We start from the raw sequence: 14,279 nt of genomic DNA on the forward strand, positions 1-14,279 counted from the left end.
GCTACCATAGCCCTGCCCTGGACATTAGGCAAAACATTACATAATGAAAGATAAATAATTAAAATATTAACAATTAAGGAAGAAAGAAAAATGAAGGAGATCGTTTATAAACTATTACATCACAAAATAGTTATTCAACGTGACAGGTGTAGCTGACATTTAAACATTTCCTTCTCAACTAAGACAATAGGATTAATAAAAGGCTCGCAAAAATAAATAAATAAATAAATAGCAATAGGCAATTTTATTTGCTATTACAATCAACCCAGAAATAATGTATCCAATGTGCCCCAAGTTATGTGTAGTATAATGAAATTAATTTCCTTAGAGAAGAATATGCATCACTTGACAAGAACAAAACTGCTTAGTTTAGTTTGATGGGCTGTATCTATAAATATAATCAGTATTCTGCTTGTCTGTTGGCGTTTAGATAATTTCCTTTTATTTAAATTATAGAGTAAGAACTGACAAGGATAAGCATCTGTTTGTTTTCTTTTATATGTATTGTATGTGAAATTAGCAATGTATGAACAAAGTTTGTTTTATAGGAAGGTGTTTGTAGTCTGCACAAGTGTCTATAATTATATTGCTGACAGATACATTTAGATAAGTAATATGAATCAAGCATTTGTGAAACAAAATATTAAACATTAAAAAACAAATTATGTGTTTATCCTTAAAGTGATTATCTACATCCGGATTGCTTAATGTACTGGCTTGTCCATTCCAACAAGCAACATTTACTAAATACGTTAAATACATTTCTTTATAGCTTTTTCTGTGCTCTTCAGTCATTTCTTTATATTAGCATAGTTGTTACTATTTTTGTTTTAAGTATTTACTGTTTAAATACAAAAAGGGACAGCTGCCTCTGACATGGCTATGTTATGTGAGAAGATTCTGTGATAAGAAGCTTGTACAGGGAAAGGATCTGGGGCAGGGCTAGTTGCAAGACCATTGCTATGTAACATCTGGTTCAGGTATATTAAAAAGCTTCTGTCAGGGCGTGACTGGGCAGCCATTCTAGACGGATGCACATCTCATCAGCTCCTCATTTGGAGTGGCAATATTCCTTGCCATTGGCATTTTCCGGCCCTCCAGATAGCCCTTACCCTTTGTGAATAGCGGGACACTTCTCCCTTATACATCTGGGAGTGACAGAGCTGTCCCTGCAGCTGCTCTGCTGTCTCCAACTTGGAGCCTGGCAACATGTGAAATTAGCTGAGGGATCCAACTGAGCCCTGGACTCTTGAGGGGTCCCCAATGCTTGGAAACGGTTGTGGTGACACCTACTACTACCTGTCTGACATCTAAGTGCACCAACACACAGATCTTGCCCCTCATTGTCTGCGTTCGCTTGAGGTGCAGAGCTTACTAACAGCCGTCCCTACTACAGGATAGCTAAGTCCAGTACATGGAAGGAGCCATCTGCTAAGCTTGCCAAAGCCTCTTCAAAACACCACCTGGGATCTCTGCATCGAGCCATCGGTTGACAGGTCAGTACTAAGGGTCAAGATGCCACTGTTCTCTGCACCCCACAATTCCTGTCAGTCTGCTTTCTTCTTAAGCCAGATGGCACTCAGTGGATACCTGCAAGACAGGTTTTGCTGCCCCCCGGTGGCTAGACTGTAATATTGCACCCAGGGTCATCTGAGCTCACCTAGGTTCTTAAAGTGTAATTTTGCCATAGAAGTTGACTGTGGAAAACAAAAAACAATAAAAATAACACAAAACAAAACATTAAAAATAGACAATTATCTTTATAGTGGAAGTGATATTTATTACAAACTCAGACAATTGGGTATTTATGTTTTATTTATATTACAACAATGCTATATATTATTTGAATACAGATTGTCTGCTGTATTGCCATGACTAAATAAAGGTTTTTCTCTTATATGATTACTTTACTAAATTAATTCAATGTGATGGTTTACTAACCTTTAATATTTATATTTTGGTATGTTATCTCTGAATTGTTCTTTATATTTATTTTTCCTTAATTTTATATATTTTATTTTATGTTATTTAATCCCATTTAACTATTATAGATTACAAAGTGTATCTTGAATGTTAGGTTCATTTAAACTCAGATGCTTGGTAATTGAACAGCATTTCTGATAGGTTTACTTAGCTAATGTCGGAGAGGACATGAAATAATCATCTACTTCTGATAAAATTGTTTGAGAACACTGAAAATCATCAAGAATTATTATTGCTATACCTACATCTAGTTTGAACTTCACCAATTACAGGAACAAGTTTATGAATACAGTGGTGTCTGTTTTTTGCTGCAAAGACGGGATTTATGTAGACGCGAACTCTGATTAATAATCTACTCTAAATGTAAAGCCACAAATGGGGAAGTGTATTCTTACGAGACTGGTGGACATAGCGGTGAGATCTATATTAGACACCAGCAGAGCTGGAAATTACACCTGTGTCTACCTATTTACATATAAGATAGCCTCTTTAATCCTTTCCTTAGAGACTTTACAATTACCTTGAGATAAGACCATTCAGCTAATTTATCGCTACTAATATCATTCCTGTAAATCTGTATTTGACAAGTTTGTTCAAACTTGTCAAATACACAATATACAAGTATAATATACAAGTATATTCATTTTAATTATTGCATGCAATATCTGTGTATAATTTTACCAGCTGCTATATGGTGCATATTATTGTTAAAGTTATGTGGTTTTAATAAATAAAAACTATTCATATTGATTACTTTAGATCCCCTGTAATTATTTATTTCATTGCGAGATTATGTGCCTGTATTTCTGTCAACACAAGTTTATTTGTAGTGGCAGAAAGACCTAAATTTTCTGTTTGATATTTGAAAGCGTTGGACGGAGTTTTCTAGTGTAAAACATGAAACCTTCTCAGTGAAAGCTTCTGTTTTATGACTTAATATGCCACTCAGTATTGTACTGGAAATTTGTACTGTTCTGAAACACTGAATTTCTGATATGTGAAATCACAAGGTAAATTCAGTCTAACTAAGATGTCAAGCAGGGCCAGTAGTTAAAATGTTTAAAATAGACAAGTATCTGAGGACACATTGTAACAACTAAATGAAAACACTGCAACCAATAACTAGGCAGCCAATGAGTTCTGCTTAAATAAGCTTTTCTTCCTCTTAACTGTTTTAAAACTTAAAACTCTTAGCAACAAGATTTCAGTTCATTTCTCTATATGGTGAATCAGTATTTTTGTATTCTTGTTATCACGGTTCACTGAGACTCTAGTTAGATCCTTTTGAACTGCTGGGGTTTTGACACTACTCCCCTAGAGACCCGGAGTCTAACAGCACAGAGGGTCTTCCCCAGGGATCCTCACAAGGAGATATGGACTTTGTTGCCTCTGTACTGCAGGTCTCGGTCCTCAGGAAGGAGTACCCCGCGAGACCCTGGAGAGCGGGACCGGAAAGGAATAGACTTAATGTGATGTCCTGTAAACTGCTGCGTTTTACCACTTAGGATAGTGGAGCAAGAACACTGACTGAGGAGATCAATAAGCGGGCACAGGGACATGCTTTGTGCGAAGTTCTGCAGGCTGACACAAGGAGTAGACTTGGAGCGATGTTCTGCAGGCTGACACAAGGAGTAGAATTGGTGTGATGTTCTGCAGGCTGACTCAAGATGTAGACTTGATGTGATGTTCTGCTGGCTGTAAAATGGAGACTACAATAGAGGTTTATCTTACTACTACACATAAATAATAACCAATAATCAATGGGATCAGTGTTCCCTAAAGCCATCTAGTAAAAAGTGGAGGCAGTGTAAAAGAAACATTGTTAAATAGACAAAGCATGTTAATAATAAAACTAAAAAGAAAGAATAATAATGATGTATACCCACAAGCGCTGTCACATTCGTAAGTTCTATTGCCCAAACTAAGCACCCGGAGGGGAATGGTGGTGTTCCCCGCCATCTTACAGTTGCTAGTCTCCAAATATAATCCCTGGTGCTAGATTGTGCATGAAGTAAGCAGTGTCAGCAGTGTAATAAAATTTCAGATTTATTCAGATTGTCTAAGAGAACTTGCATAGCCAAATTATACACACATGATATACAGAGTAAGACAGTACTATACAGCAGTTGCAAATTACAAAAGGGTTAAATAAAAAGAAATGTCCACTTAAGCAGAATTGTGCTAAATCGGTATGGCAAACATAGTTAATGTTTGGTAGAAGGTTCAAAGTTCACTTGGTATTGATAAGGTTGCTCATAGAGGGTTTAAGGAAAGTATCCACTCCGCTGGTCTTATGGTATAGTGGTTAGAGGTATGTACATCATCATTATCACCATTTATTTATATAGCGCCACTGACTCTGCAGCGCTGTACAGAGAACACATTCACATCAGTCCCTGCCCCATTGGAGCTTACAGTCTAAATTCCCTAATATACACACACACAGACCGAGAAAGAGAGAGAGAGAGACTAGGGTCAACTTTGACAGCAGCCAATTAACCTACTAGTATGTTTTTGGAGTGTGGGAGGAAACCGGAGCACCCGGAGGAAATCCACGCAAACACGGGGAGAACATACAAACTCCACACAGATAAGGCCATGGTCGGGAATTGAACTCATGACCCCAGTGCTGTGAGGCAGAAGTGCTAACCACTTATCTTGTTGATAGATCACTTATACACTTCCGAATCTTTTCTTAGCTACCAATGTTACACCTGTAGGAGGCACTCTCCCTACCAATTCACAGGTGCAAAAGAAATGGTAACCTCTAACCATTATACCAGCAACGTGGATACTTCCTTTAAACTCTATGAGCAACCTTATCAATACCAATTGAACTTTGAATCTTCTATCAAACATGTTTGCCTAGTGAATTAACACAATTCTAATTAAGACTTGTTATATCAGTGACAATGTCTCCTATTTTTTCAATCCTTTGGAAATTTGCAACTGCTGTATGGTACTGTCTTACTCTGGAGGCTATAAATATGATATGTGTATAATTTGTCTATGCAAGTTCTCTTAGACAATTTGGATAAATCTGAAGCTTTATTACATTCCTGACATTCTGCTTACAACATGCACAATCTATCACCAAGGATTATATTTGGAAAATAGAAAGAATGTCAGAATAATTTAGAGTTATGCAATGTACCGCCAATAGACTTACATATTAATGCAAATAACAGCAAAGATTTAATAAGTAATTTCACTGCAGCATCTGACCATTCTATGTATGATTTAAGTTTACAAATTAAACTCTGTAATTCCAGCAGTGGACTAGAAACTACATCTAGATGCTTTGAAGGATCAGAGCTTGATGTTGTCAGTGACTCAGCTTATATGGAGATAAGTAATTAATTTACGGCTATACAACAAAATTCTATTTCAGCACCAGACGAAGTATCTAAGTTAACTAATGAGCAAATAGAACAGAATTCATTAGCACAGGTTTGGCATACTTGCCAACTCTCCCGGAAAGTCCGGGAGACTCCCGAAATTCGGGTCAGTCTCCCGGGCGAGCTGGCATTTCTCCCGCATCCCAGGTTTCACTGAGAATCGCGTAATTTGACGCGATTCTCTGTTATTCACGCCATTTTGGAAGGCGGGAGGGGGTGGGGCGAGGCCAATCACGTCATTTTGGCCTCGCCCCGCCCCCTCCCGCCCTCCAGTCACGCCCCCTCTAGTTGGCAGTATGAGGTATGGTCTCAATCAGTAGAATGCCTAGTAAAGCATATGTTCCTCCTCAGCTGAACACAGCTTTTTGGGACCCTGAGATATTTTTAATGGAGCCCTTACAATATATTAGTACTCCTCTAGGTTTTCTTTGCCCTTAAACTTTAAAATCAATAGAAGGAAATACATCACCATCATCATTTATTTATATAGCGCCAGCAAATTCCGTAGCGCTTTACTAGTTGTCTGTAAACACTAACAAATAATTTTAGAACAACAAAACAGGAAGGGAAAGAAGAATGCAATAATAGGCCAGTTGCTTGGATATTCAGCAACCAGCATTAAAGAATTCTGCATATACGAGTTATGCTTCCATTTCAGTTGAAATTAATATCAGTGTTGCCTGGTTTAAACATATAGGGCCTGAGGGCTTGATACATTAAAAAGTTAAGCAAAAGTAAGTAAAACAAAACCAAAAAATTCTCCTGGACAAAACCCAGTTTACAATGCAAGGGGTGCAAATTAGTTTATTTTTTTGGACAAAAGATAAATACTGTGTTTTTTCATGTAGCACACAAATTTTTGATAGCTTTATTAATTTGTACAAATAAATCTGCCATCATGTTTTAAATTTGCCCCCTACAATGTAACATGATTTTACCAAGGTGCAAAGTTACTCCGTTTTTTGCTTTCCTTTCCTTAATGAATCAGGCCCATAGACACTATTTTGGAAACATAGAAAACTGTAGGTGGAACTGGGTGGTTCATTTATGGGGTAAGTTATGTCAAAAAATATCTATACACAAGAGCCTACAGTGGAGTATGAAGAATGTCGATTAATGGAATAGGATTGTTGTCTCTAAGGCACATCCTCTATCCAGGATCCCATCACAGAAATGTATATAGGGTTTTGGGGCACATAACAAATCACTTTGTAAACATAAACACAGGTTCAGACATGAATGTATAACATGCATGGGCAAAATACTGCTTTTCTTTATCCTAAAAGAACAGTCAATGTTAATGCTAAGCAAGTTTCCAAATAAACAATAGCCAACATTAAACATCCCCTGAGGATTCAGATGTCCATCACTGGTTTAAGCTATACCCAAACAAGAAGATCACAACTTTAAAAAGAGAGAATTTGAATTAACGCTTGGATTTCTTTGAAGGGTAATATTTCCTCATTCCTTTTTTAGGAGTTGTTTTTAGGAAACTGATGTTGACTCAATACTCGCCAGAATGCACCGTATAAAATGTCAGAGCTATACAAATAAGTGATAATACATTGATAAATTCAAAATATAAATTACAAATTTTCGATTGATCCCTTGTTTCTAGACTGGCTGGCGAGTCGCTGAATGATGGCACAGATAAGGAACTTTGACAAGTGTAATACATGTCATTTGACATAGTGTATCAGGTTATTAAGGTTACAAAGGATCATGAAATACTAGCGCAAAGAAAGAATAACAACTGACACAAAATATATACTAGAAGAATATCGTTTACTTAACTGTGGTAATTAAGGTTAGCATACAGCTTGGATCCCAAATCAACCAGCAGCCCTTTTAGTTGAACCCTGTCACTTTCAAGATAATCTCCACTTCAGTTGAAATTAATATTTGATTCATCTAATACTAATTTTAGGCAGTTGATGGCAGTAGTATAAAATATGAACTATATATGCCATCAACACTACATCTAAGGTTTACATTATAAAGTTATACTACTTATTTATTGCATATTTTATTCTAGAAGAAACTAAAATACATTTTCAGTCAATTTCTAAGGGGTCATTGACATAATTTTAATCTAGTCTATGTCTACCACACTGTCTAGGAATGTGCAAACATTCACTTATCTTATATCTCTAATGAATTACAGAATTGTACCAATACATAAATTCATACAAAAAGATACAATATATACAGAGAGCATAATATATACCTGTGTTATAAACTTACACTTAGAATAGCTCTTATGCAAAATGGCCAGAACTGTTTCATGAAAGTTCCATCTTGGATCTCTTTTATGAATTTGTCCTTAGAATAGCCCTTATCCAAGATGGCCAATACTGTTTTTTTCCATGAAGATTACATCTTGGATCTCATTTCTTGCTTGGGCCTATAAAAGACAACTCCTGATTAATGCCTTTGCTTGTGTATTGTATTTGAATCTGAACTAGATGGTTTCAAAGAACCTTGCTCCCTTTCGTGATTTGGATTGCAATTGTTTGATACTTTCACCAGACCATTCTCTGCCTTAGGATTACTGCCTTTACTTGTTACTTTAAATTTGGATATTAAAATAAATCCTGTTTATCTTTGAACTACCTGGTTATTGATCTTCAATCTGTGAAAGTGTGACAATGTGCTTTTATTATAATTATACCTGAATTTATTAGAAAAAAAATAATAAACACAATTAAGTCACGTGCTACAGATATACGTTTAGTATCACTTTTTTGTAAATTATTATTAATTAAATCACTCACACACAGTCATCGGTGGTCAAGCACTTTGCTAGCTAAAGCAAACATAGCATTCTCTTTTTGGCATCTGCCTATTCACCCTCTTTGTTTTAAACAGCTAGGTTTTCAACTTGAAGTTGCATTTTATTTTGGTAAATATCTTCCAATGTAACGTTCACTATCATGTTTCATTTTAAATTCGATACATAATTTGGTAAATGGATTGTAAAGTTTGAAATGCCAATTAATTATTTAGATGATTTTTATTTACAGGAAAAGCCAGGTCTAGTTTATACAATTGTATACTACATTCAAATTTGGTTCTCCTTAACTTTAAAACACAATATTTTCTAACATCTTATTACGTTAATGTTTGTATTGTTATAAATTTTCCATACAATATCCAACATCAAGCTAATTAATACCAGTTTGGAATATACTATGCACAACCATATGAATACTATCATTGGTCACTGGACATGTCAGTTTAGATTAACCATGTCTGGATGACGCCTTCTTAAATAGACAACCTAGGATACGCACGGGTTACCTCTATGTTTAAGCACTTTTAAAGAGACAGATGAGTAGTGTAATTGGGAGAAACAGTACTAAAAGTGGACTTTGGAATTTGAACATTAGTGATCTTAAATACTACAGGCTTATGTGGTCTGCCTGTTTATAATTTAGTCAACATGTTCCGGTGAACATAAGTATTGTTCACTGAAATAAATGTAGAAATTGGTTATCGTGATAGAAATTGGAACCTGGGCTCATTACCAATCCACTCATGTGCTTCACTTGAAATATCAATTTATAATGTGCACATGAACTGCACCCAGAAATTATATTTAAACTATAGATATCAGTAACTAGATTAATGAACCCTTGATACTGCTTTATACCATATATCTGGATATACAGAGACAGTGCCGGAACTACCACTGATGTCGCAGGTGCCATGTATTGGGACCCATGGAGATAATGGGGCCTGCTGCATGACGATGAAGAGGGTCGGGGGCCCCCGGTTCCCTCCTTCCCGCCTTCCTGCACCGGGGCCCACAGCTAACTAGTCCCGCCTCTGTACAAAGACGCTTTAATTAAATCACTCTAAAAATTATAAACAACTCAGTGTGAAGACTATCTACTAATGTTTTGAATTATGATTTATAGTTACGATACCAAATTATACAACAAGTTAAAGTTACAATTTTATGTCAGCACACACAGATAGCATATTTTTGTAACCAGCACAAACATGAAATAAGTACAGTAAGTTTAACTAGCGGAATGTCTGCCTAGTCACTGAATGAATATAAATTGAGGGCATGTGAATGGTTAAATATATACCTTAGGATACCTATGTGCTGAGAATCATTTCTTCATACAAGTCATATACACACATTTAACAATATTGTACATCTAACAACTATAATTCTGCAATAGATATTACTAAATAATAGAACACTATAGCTAGTTCCAGGGTACATGAGAGTTCTATACCAATGAATCACCGAATATCTGTGAACACCCTTATTCAATACAGGTTTCCATCAATTAGGGGGGCAGTGAATGAGATACATATGAAATAAAATAAATATATATATAGATAGATAGATAGATAGATAGATAGATAGATAGATAGATAGATAGATATGGATAGATATAAACAATCCCTTTTAATAACTACCAGTTTTACGGTGTTCGTATTCAAATGGTACAGAACAATGATATGACTTTATTGTAAGTTAAGGATTGCGTGATCACTAATATGTGAGATTGTGGTCCAGACCCAGAAGATTTATATCATTTGTTCAGAATTTTTTTGTCCAAGGTGGTCACATATTTTCCTGACTAGAACCAACTTGTAAACACTAACAATATACCTTGTGATATTGGTACCCCTGGAGTGCTCCACATAGATAGTTATAGATATCTTTCCTACCATATTCATACTACTGATGGAGCACCCAGCTATACAGATTAGAAAAATAATAGATGATATTATAAGTATTATTGGTGTCTAGTTCGGAGGGTTTTTCCTGTGTAATTGTACACATAACATATATTTTTGAGAAGCAAAGAGATTGGGTATCCCATTGGCAGAACGAAAGAACACTCTATCCCTGTTATAGACTTTTTAAGAATAAAATTCCAGAAACTAAAGAGGTTACAATAATAGAAGTTAGTAAAATTAAGAAATTGTATCATTGTTGATTTATGGGCAACAAAAATTAAACTAAAAAAAACTTGCAATCCTTGGTAATTTACTTGGCTTCTGCTACCCATATTTAGCCCATGGGAACAATTATTTTTAGATGAGGTTTGCAGCCTTAAGAGCAAGCATAGTAAATACCACCTGGCATGTATGTATCACTGGATGCCAAAAAAAGATCATAGAATTTGACTTCGTTTTTTTGATAACTGTAATGGCCAATCTTAGTTACAAGTACGATGGCTTCTAATTTTTATTTATACATTTATGAGTAGTATCTTTTTTGAAAGGACAAAGTGAAGCAATAAAAAAATCCAAATTATATTGGGGAAACAGCCTTGTCCAAAACACATCCAGCAAGGTGGGGGTCCGCCTGCCATCCCCATTTTTCCCGCTGCACAAAATAAATAAAACAAAAACAAAAAAAATTGGCGGTGGCGCCCTCCTCCTCTCTGCTCCCGTCTCCCTGACAGGGTTGGGCATGACATCATCACATCCCGACACTGTCAGTAAGGAGTGGCGCAGAGAGGAGCTGGCACACTGACAGAAGGGGAAGAGAAGAAGAAAAGACTGAAGAGAAGACAGAAGAAAAGAAGAAGAGGAAGAGAAGAAAAGAAGGTCATAGAAAGGTAATTAAAAACCACAGGGGACAGCAATGGAGGGCACACAATGTGATGGTGGAAGGGGGGCAGGGATGATGAAGGGGACAGTATGATGATGAAGGGGACAGCGTGATGAGGAGGGGGCACAGTGTGATGAGAACAGGGCACATTTTGATGAGGGGGCACAGTCATGAGGAGGGGGCACAGTGATGAGAGGGCACAATGTGATGAGGAGGGGGCGCAGTGTGATGAGGAGAGGGCACAGTGATGAGATGTAACAGTGATGAGGAGGGGGCACAGTGATAAAGGGAGGGCACAGTGTGATGAGGAGAGGGCACAGCGATGAGAGGGTACATTGATAAGGAGATGGCACAGTGAGATGAGGAGGGGGCACAGTGGGATCATACAGGGGCACAATGTGATGTTTGAGAGCACCGTGCAATGTTGCATTGGGGGGGGGGTGTACAGTGTGATGAAGGAGGTGGCTCAACCAAACTAATTTAATGTAAAATCTTATTATAAAGAATACCTAATCTTCATTTATATTATTCAATTGTTTAATGTATTTTTTTGTATTAATCTTTTGTTAAAGTTTATTATATGATTTGTATTAAGAAAAAGCATTATTGAATGAACAAATAATTTATAAAAGAGGAGTGTGCAAAATGCAAATTTATTTTTTGCAGGGGGGGCGCCAGACATGCTAGCGCCGGCCCTGACTACCAAATGTAGAAATTTACGCATTTATACAGAAATACAAAATGGATCAAGAGTAAATTATGTATAATCCAGTTACGAGAATGTCAAGGTTTAACAATTTTTACAATAGTTAATTTGCTAATTTTTTTCTATTGTCCACTGGGCAAGAGTAAGAGGTGTCTTTAAGTAATAAATCTATTTAAAAGTGACTGAAATATTTATTAGATGGATTTACAGACAAGGGATCAGATGAGTAGAATTATTACCAGACTCATTATTGAAAATGACCTTGTTAAACAAACAGTCACCTCCGAGGAAAGTATACAGGTAAAAAAAAAAAAGAATGATTCACTTGATGAAATAGAATTTAGTGTCCCTGGTGGCTATGTTCCCAAACACAGTTTCTGTTTAGTCTGAAGCTGTGCCAAGACTCAGAAGGCCGGAAGACAAACAAATTGGATACAAGGTGCAAAGAGCTTTTCAAAATTTCCTAAACAATTCCAAATAATTGTGTACACTCACAATAATTTGCAAGGAGTCCTATATATGAGTGATAAAGTACACCTGTCATACATTGAAACTGATATCTTCAGTGTTGGTTTAGAAGAAGTCATTGAGAGGGGATTGTCTATAGGAATAGTTAGGACTAATTTGTGGAAATCTAGTATTATTACATCCTTAGCTTTAGGGGGTTAATTGATGAGGTGGCATTAAATGACTCTACTAGCCAAGTTGTAAATTAAGTATAATTGTGTTATGTTCGGTTATGGTCAATAAAATTAGCTGCAGCATTTTTGTCAAATAAAAATAAGAGTTGTGATTTTATTAAGTTATTGCATGGTACAGTCTCCCATGAACAATTTAATTAGTAGTAGTTATAGCACCATCTAGTGTGAATTGTTCAGTGTTTTAAAAATAATGCTACAGCAAATGTGGAAGTACAGGTTTTGTGGGAAGTCACACTTATGCACCAGATGCTGAGTTAGCGATCTAGAAAGACTTATTTTTTTCTGGGATACTGTGCGGCTGACTTAATAAAACTGTGGCTTAAGGCAAAATGGGTTTAGAGGGTCAAAAACTCACCCAACTAAAATAAAAACACACTGAAGGTGTTTGACTGTAATGTGCATAGAAGCTGTGGAAGCTTATCACTGTTGCTAATTGAACGAACACCTTGCAGAAACAATTTGACACTTTACAGATTATGCTAGTTTGAAAGATACAGAAAATAAATAAGACTGAATTAAATGAAGTAAGGTGTAATAATTCATAATAATGTAATAATATAAAATAAAGGGCATTCTAGACTAAGTATTATGTTTAGGTGATATGACAGTTTTACTGGGAATATTTCAATTGTATTTCATAGTTTATAGTTGTTATTTTGTTTTGAAACAGAACAGAGGTCTAACTAGGACTTGAAGGCCAGCTCTACACTAATTAGGCAAGGGGAGAGAAAGATAAAGGGGAATTAGTTGGGATTATCAAGTATGAAACAGTTAGGAGGGAGCCAATGGGTGAAGGAAGGGAGGAGGAGTAGTGATGGCCAGAGGGGATTAGAGGATTAATTAATGGAATCAAGTACTGTAGAGAATTGTTTTTCAGAAGACCACTGTACTGAGGCATTGCTGGATCATTGTGTCATTTAAGTTCATTTTCATGACTTTATATTCCTTTCTTTCTTGGTTTCCTACAACTTTCTGTTCAGTAATCCTCTGGCATAGTGGGTTCATATAATTGTCTGGTATAGGGGATTTATCCCATTTAGGTGTTTTTTTTACCAGGTGGCATTTGCCTACTGGTGAGTTCTTATGACCCAAGTGGCAATTGCTGGGTTCCGCCCCCCCTAGTTATTTTCCTCCAGTAATTTTCCTATTTTGCCGGTATTCTCTATTCTTATCCGTGTATACCTCTCTTGCCCTCTTTATATACGTTTCTCATCTAGCCCGGTTTAGTTGTATCACTATGTGCCAGCTATTACTGCGGCCAGATGGTCTCAGCGTGCAGTGCTCCCTCCAACACTTCACCCCCTGTAAGACGCCTGCGTTTTAGTCCCGCCCCCAAGCGTGTTAGGTAGGTGCCGCGGGTTACTCTCTGCTCCCCCTCCCCTGCACTAAGTTGTGGGGACAGTTAAAGCACCGCTGCTGCTTAATCGTTCACTGTTTCCCTTCGCCTAACACATCCGGGTGTGCGGCCCCGCCCCTCTCCATAGACGTACATTGTATGGTGGGGTTTGAATCTTTCATAACCCCGCCCCTCGACCGGTCACGTGATTTCAAACGGAAAACTTTTTGGCCCTGTGCAGTTAGTTGTACAACTGCTTCTTATACACCGTTAATTTCCCCAAGTGCAGCTTGTTAGTTGCAGCGATGCCGAGACGGAAAAGACAGAGGAAGATGCCAGCGTGGGTTACAGGAGGAGAATGGAGCCCAGGGAAGAGGAGGAAGGTTGGAGATGCAGGAAGCGGGGCAGTGGCAGACAAGGAAGCAGCGCAGCCGAGTACTTCTGCCACAGTGATAACAACTGTAGAGCAACGAGGAGGGCAGCACACCCAGCAGTGCAGTGACTCGCTGGGTCAACAGGGTGCAAAGGCAGGAGGATCAGGGCGCCCTGTGGCATCAGCCTCAGGGCTGGT

General features: G+C 37.3%; 1 long non-coding RNA gene across 1 annotated transcript; it reads right to left on the minus strand.

The window, feature by feature from the left end:
• Nucleotides 1-2,621: 2,621 nt before the first annotated feature.
• LOC142097050 (uncharacterized) lies at nucleotides 2,622-13,817 on the minus strand. The gene is made up of 3 exons (XR_012678103.1): nucleotides 13,555-13,817; nucleotides 7,626-7,785; nucleotides 2,622-3,678 (listed from the first exon to the last, which is right to left on the minus strand). It is a non-coding gene; the product is annotated as an uncharacterized LOC142097050 (long non-coding RNA).
• Between the last annotated feature and the right edge of the window lie 462 nt (nucleotides 13,818-14,279).

The sequence above is a fragment of the Mixophyes fleayi genome, chromosome 7 (genome assembly GCF_038048845.1).
Source record: "Mixophyes fleayi isolate aMixFle1 chromosome 7, aMixFle1.hap1, whole genome shotgun sequence".
In the NCBI taxonomy this organism is placed as follows: domain Eukaryota; kingdom Metazoa; phylum Chordata; class Amphibia; order Anura; family Limnodynastidae; genus Mixophyes; species Mixophyes fleayi.